Source organism: Olea europaea, unplaced genomic scaffold, assembly GCF_002742605.1.
Source record: "Olea europaea var. sylvestris unplaced genomic scaffold, O_europaea_v1 scaffold3034, whole genome shotgun sequence".
NCBI lineage: Eukaryota > Viridiplantae > Streptophyta > Magnoliopsida > Lamiales > Oleaceae > Olea > Olea europaea.
This window is the reverse complement of record NW_019249022.1, coordinates 59,336-66,542: the sequence shown is the minus strand read 5'-3', so window position 1 is coordinate 66,542 and position 7,207 is coordinate 59,336. Positions and strand designations below refer to the sequence as shown.

The following is a 7,207-nucleotide window of genomic DNA, read 5'->3' as shown; positions in this document are numbered from 1 at the left end:
CTTACCTAGTTGCGTCTTATATGAATTATTGCGTCAACGTGTTGGGCCTTTGTGCTATTCCATAGGATGTTATTGTAAACCTTAGTAAGGTCCAAAGGAGCAGTCAAAGGGTAATAATAGTATATCTGGAGAGAGAGTTTAAATTTTGAGAATCTAAACTCGATAATATTGGCATACGAAATGTGAAGATTTATCATATACGATAATGGCAATCCAACATGTGCATGCAACTTGGAAAATGGTTTAAAGAAAAGTAAGAGAAGATCATACTCGGGAGTTTATTTCTATATATGGAACGTCGCCGTTTCCTAGATAATTATTGATAGGGATATTCCTCAGCCTATTAAAAGAAGTTTTTTTTATATGTGTTGTAATTATGATCATCATATCAGATCGGCTATTTACTTTGGTGACTTCAACCCAACAATTTTTTCTCATAACTAAGTAATAAAATAAGTTTACTTTGATTACCAATTTTAAAATCACCAAAAACCCAAGCCAAATCCCTGCTTTATTTTTCGTGTCTTCCGAACCAAGTTAGTGTATTGACCAAACAAGAACCAAATGAATCCCGAGCATACATTGTAATCTGTTACATAGCTAAATGATGAAGCCAATGCATAAGACTGTGGAACCAGTCATAAATGGGAACGCGAACACAGACAATAATGTATGATATATCAAGTGTGGAAACCCATACATTAAAATTAATTTAGTCCAAGTTTGAACGTGTATAGCCACAATTCATTAAATGATGTCATCTCATTATTATAACAAAAAAAAATTAATTACCTTAGATCAATAATGCTAGATGTACATTTTCCCTTGCACCATGGATGACATTCCCACTATGTAGCACAATATGGACAATGATGTGAAAGATTGCTGGGAAAATCAAAGGAAGATGGTTCCATGAGGAAGAATACAAACCAAGGTGTACAGAATGATGCACATGTAGCATGATTGTACCTTTAAGAATATCAAGGCAAATGCTTCCATTGCTATTGATGTTGGGTGGAAAACTTTTTGTTGTAAAAGCAACCAGAAACAAAGAATAAATCGGCTATTTGGGTCACAGAGTTCATCAACATAATCTCCATGGAAACAATAACTATTTTGAAGAACCACAAGCTCTCCAAGGATAGGGGAAAACAAACTCTTTTCAACAAGATACTAAATAAAAATTTTTGCATTATTGTTCTGAGTAATTACCAATGATATTCATAGAGTTTCAACAATGGACACAAATATATAGTTCATGTGCTCAACATCTACCTATTCAAAGAACTTCCATGGGAAAAGAAGTTGAAATTTCAGGAAATCATTTTGCGAAACGCAGCAAGAAAAAGAACCAGACAAGAAGAGAATGAACTCGTAAACTTATTCTGCAAAATTGCACTTGGGGATAGGGTAAATCATTCCATATTATAATATTTTTATATCGTTTAGCTTAGAAACTGATAAGGTAAGAAGGGTTTCGACACCTAGTAAGAGAAAGAAATCTTCCTATGCACAGTTATCTGCTTTTCACTATTAGAGTCGATCAAAATACAAGTGAGCAAATGACTCAAAGATGGGAAGTTACTATACAACTAATGTAGAGGATACAAGCATATAAAAGGGTAATCGAGAGGAAAATGAATGGAAACCAAAAAATACACCTCCAGAACAAGGACTGTTGAAGGTCCCATAATCCTTGCTTGCCAATGGAATGCGTATTCTACTACACGACCTGCATTAGATGTGAGAAGTGAATAGAATTAAACTTCAAACTTAGATCGAATACAACTGCTAAAAGCAAAAATAGAATATAAATATCAGACTTAAAAAATGAAAAATACAAAAGTTAAATCCAACAGAAGTGTATCCCCACAAATGTAGAAATTTCTATTATACAAGGGAAAGTGATCATAAGAGATCATGTGCTCACATCAATGGACTACCATGATTTCATCATTCTTTGATTGACTCTAATTGATGTATATGCCTACAATTGACTAATGAAATTATTGAAACATTATTCACAATTTCTAAAGAAGATAACTTTTCTAAATTTTCCCTTTAAATTATCATAGTTCCACTTCCAAGCACCTAAATAATCCACAGCCTACTTTACAATAGAGATGTAACGAATAATAAGAACACCAACAGAAATTTTCTTTTCCCTCCATAGGAAAACATCAGCAGTTGCCAAAAATTAGTAAGATAATTCAAGTGGAAAGATGTACAAGTATCCATGAAAAGGAGAATGAACTCATAACTCTGATTTTAAATTAGATAGGTACCTAGAATTGTTGATGTCTCTACTTGATTCCTCGAAAAATGCAAGAATTAGAGTGTAATCATAATTTCACATTTGAATATATGCCCCAGTTTATTTGTACCCCTCACTACATTTTTGTGAATGTTAAAGGTTCAAGTGTCAGAAGTATGGTACGAATTCAAAATAAAAAGGGTAAAATAAATAAATTATCAGCAGTAAAAAGCTATAAACTATTCTAGAACAGCGATTCTATTTTCACAATGCAACTAAACAATAGCAATTAAGTTGGATCAACCTTAAATAGATCTTTAGTCAAAATCTCACACAACCACAATTGCACCAGTAACATAAACACACATAAAAAAATTAGTCATTTGCCAATCAAAATGCCAAGATCCTACATAAATATCTAATAGATGTGCAAAATTAATCGATAGAGAGATATACATCCGTACGTTTTCCTTTACCTAGGACCGTGTGCAGAGGCTTTTCGCGGCCAAATAGAAGGTAGCTAGACCTTGTCCTTGACCGCAACTGCCTTCGTCTAAAAGAAAATGGTTAATTAGAAGTATATTTTCTTCAAACAAACAACTGTATTAAGATTATAATGCAAAACACAGTAATAAATTGAAGCTTACCACAACAACTTACCACTGCCAGTGGCTGTAATCACCTAAGCAAAATTTTCTCAATTTCTTTTTGGTAGGGGCAAAATTTCGAAAATCTAACATTCCTGTACTGAAAATTAATCAAATCGTTAAAAGTCTTAAAGAAAAACAAATGGATAGAAATTAAAAAAGTAGAAATTTGAGAGTTGAAAAGGAACCTTCAGGGTCGACTCCATTTCAGTGTTTAATTTTTCGTCGACTGATTAGTCAGTTCTGATGAAGAGAACACAGTCTTTGTATTCTCTACATGATATCCACAAAAGTATAGGCAAAAAAGAAGCAGAAATCTGGCCTTGTGGTCCTTGATTGCGAGCTTTAGATCCTCCTATACATCGTCGGTCACCGTAATGGATCCCAATTCTTCGTCTTCATTCTTCCTCATCGACAGTGGAACGAAAATCACCTTCATTTTTGTCTTAAGATATAGACTACGAAAGGTGTAAGAGAAGCTAAAAAGGTATATATAAGGTAGATATTTGTATGAACGGTGAAGAGTTGGATACCTAACAGGATCTGGAGTGTGAAATGGGTGGCATGGGATTGAACGGTGGAGGCCTAAACAATATTAATTGAGTGTTGGGAGTGATAAAAAATGAGATGATATCAGTCAATAATCATGGATTGCTATTTTTGTCCACACAGGCAACATGTGAGGAGAAATCATAGATGAATAGTAATTGAGATTCTCTCTTTTCAAGAAAAGTAGTGATAGTGAAAAGAGCACTCTGACTTCACCTTTAAAGTTCCAATAAATTTTCTTCTTTAGCTCCAATAGTACACCCAAAATGTGTGCAAAAATTTCAAGATGTACTCAACTAGATGGGCAAAGAGAATAATGAAACACAATGAAAATAAAATTTCCTAATTTCACGAATTTAATGCTGCACGTGATTTAAAATTTAAGATAATAGTTATGATTGAAGTGTGATGTCAAGATGCTTAAATCTTTGGTGTCATTGCCCCTAGATTTGTGGTTTTCTCTATTTTTTTTTGAAATAAATTTCATATTTATTTATTGTGTCAAATAGTCAAGATAAACAAATTTCTAGATTGTTTTCACTTGTTTTTGGATCTAATAATGAAGCAAACATATTTCTTCATTGTTTTTCTGAAGACCAATGAAAAAAGTAATAGGCAACTTTAGTCTAATCCGCATAGACTATTATAAAAAGGCAAAAGAATAAACTACATTAAAAAACATTGCAGTCTTGTGGGACGTGGATTTCAACATTGCAAAAGAATACACCACATTTGATCAAGCAGTCATTCCTACAATATTCGAGTATTCATTCAAGGTGTTTGCAATGTAGTTTTTGATTCTATTTTTCAAATGACTGTACAATAAACCATGGAAATTTATTATGCAACTGATTGCTTGAAATATGTATCTTAACTTTTTCTTTAAAGTTCCAAGAAATTTGCTTTCTTAGCTTTAGTAATACAACCAGATTGGAGCACAATTCACTATGTACTTGACCAGAAAGGCAAAAAGTAGAATGAAATAAAATAAAAGTAAAATGTTATGACTGCATTAATTTAATGCAGCGCATAATTTAGGATAGTGTGATTGAGTCAAGTAGGGTGAGTCCTAGTATCATTGCCTCAGAATTTGTGATAACTTGCATTTATTTTTGAATACATAAGAAATAATGGAATGCATAATATATTTGTGGAAATGCACGCGGTGTAATTACATTACGTATCAACATGGTGGATTTAATAATGTTAGCAATTAAGTAATTAATAGCATTTCTTTTTCTATTGGCAATTTGTCATGCCCCACTCATTATAGTCAAAGTCAAGAAATTATTTAGTTAAAGTAAAAAATTTTACAAGTTAAAGTTAGTCAAAATAAGGATTTAAGTGGAACAAATGATTTCATGGGACTTAATTTGCAAATACTAATATTAAAAGGGGTTAGAGATAAAATAATGGGATTAGGCAATTCAATTTTTATGTGAGAGAGAGAGAAATGTGAAGGATAATGATCATATACCACCATCATGATGATAAATTAGATTACTCTTATATGTATTGGACAAACCAAAGCAACATAATTCTTTCAAGAGAAAATTGCAGCCTCGGTCCCTAACCATTTCAATTTTTATAGACTTTACCCTAACTTTCAATTTGTACCAACGAAAATCCCTAACCCTTTCAGAGATATGTAGCAGGAGTCATATAGACGGAAATCATCCAACTGATCAAAAATTTGATTTTGACCAAATTTGATAAGAGCAAAATGGTAACTTTGCTATTTTTTCACATAAAACAATTAACTAGTTAAAACAAAACATAAAGACTTGCTTTAGCCCCATGGGAAACATGGTTTGGATCCCACTCTCCGATCTTAAATAGCAAGGTTAATGTTCGTTAACAATTTTATGATTTTAACGGTGCTTTCATATTGCCCCCTTTGAGCAAAAACGAATTAACAAAATCATTTTTTTATGCAGACAATTGCAAAAGTAGTTGGAGACTAGTTTTACGATCAAAGTAAATTTCAAGAGATTGTTCATCCTTATCCTTGTAACAAAGGTTGTCCAACTCAATTGTTTAATTGAGATAATTTAATAAGTACCATGTTATCAAAGAAAAAAATTGAAAATTATTGTGTTGTTAAATTGAAGGAGTGATTCATTTGTAGCTTTATTGGTGTACGCGAAATCTTATTCATTGCACTATTAGTTTCTACTTTGTCCATTCTCATTCCGAGTTGTGTGTTGATTAATAATTAGATATGAGCTTAAATATGTTGTCCTTGATATGTTTGGTAAATTGTAGTAAAAAATAATTGATATTATTAGAGTTGGTATTAAATAAACAGTGAAATTAAAATAAATTTTAATACACAAAAGATGAGATTCCTTTTGTAACGCTGCACTCTTCTTTTATTGAATTTACATACATGTATGATGCGAAATGTTAATTTATTGTCTTTGTGAATAACCACGTTTTGTAATGGAGTGTGCCTTGGATGCCTTATGATCGACGTGCCAATTAAAGTTAATTATAATGCAATTCAATTGAACATATAACACATAATATGATATTTTATAATAAGCTTACGATGTTATAATTTGTTATTAAATAAATTAAACATAGGCTTGATCTTAACATTTATATATTTTTCGTTTGATTGAATTTGTATTTGGACAGTAAAGAAGAATGGAATCAGCCCATTATTCAATGTAATGAATTTGGTAATAAGCACAATTTTGACTCAATGAATTCGATAATTAATTAATTAGTGCAATCTTATCATTAAATAAAGGACCTAAAATTAGAAAGAAACCTTACGCATTCCTTTACTAAAAATGATTTCCGTGTTTCTTGTAATTGCAAGAATATTTCAACACACGAAGAAAATATATAACAAATTTCTTTCCACCCACTTCTGATTTACGTTCTTGGAATTCTTGGATGTCATTTCAAGCCTCTTGTTATGGTACTAAATTTATTTTGAAATGATTTTGGTTATTCATGTTATATCTTATAATATAAATAAATGGGCACGTGCTCTTGTTAAATAATAGATATCACTACATATTGAAAAATGAATTAAATTATGCATTTGAGGGGGGGGGGGTTGGTTTGTGTTACATGCATGAATTTTTTTATTCGTTTTTGTGTCTAATACTGAAGGAAACATATTTCTTCATTGCTATTATTTGGTTGGACGAAATTTTTTTTGTGTGGAAAAGTATTTTACAGAAGACCAATGAAAAAAGTAATAGGCAAGTTATATAATCTAATCCTCACGGACTATCATACAAATACAAAAGAATAGACCAGATTAAAAAACCTTTCAATCTTATGGGACGTGGATTTCAATGGATATTTTTTTTTATTTAAGCGTTAAAAAATGGAGTTTTCAAATAATTAAATTCAAAAATACTTAATTGATTGCTGAGTTATACTACTGTCTAAAACACATCACTTGAATTTTATCATCTTAAGCTAACTCATAAGAATAATGCAATTCATAGTGAAGACTATCGAAAGTCCCCCAACATATCATGCACACGACAATTTGTTATTTGATCCATAAGGCAATAAAAAAATGTCATGTATGTGGCTCATATAGAGTGGAACACATTTTCTGGATCAAATTTGCCAATGCCAGAGCGGAGCAGAGTGGATCGACGGCATCGATCTTGTGCGAGTTTAATTCACTGTCTGGTTATTATAGACGCTAATGCTCCACAACGTCCCTGTGGTACAATACAGGGGGATTTTCTTGTACGGCCTTAAAATTTTGAATGGACTTGCTGTT

General features: G+C 31.8%; 1 long non-coding RNA gene across 2 annotated transcripts; it reads right to left on the bottom strand.

Annotated features, from left to right (window-relative positions):
- Positions 1–2,734: 2,734 nt before the first annotated feature.
- LOC111384882 lies at positions 2,735–3,339 on the bottom strand. Of its 2 annotated transcripts, none has more exons than XR_002700973.1 (3): positions 3,090–3,339; positions 2,915–3,001; positions 2,735–2,807 (listed from the first exon to the last, which is right to left on the bottom strand). It is a non-coding gene; the product is annotated as an uncharacterized LOC111384882 (long non-coding RNA). The 2 variants fall into 2 exon arrangements; XR_002700974.1 differs by having other exon boundaries at positions 2,915–2,996.
- Positions 3,340–7,207: the final 3,868 nt, after the last annotated feature.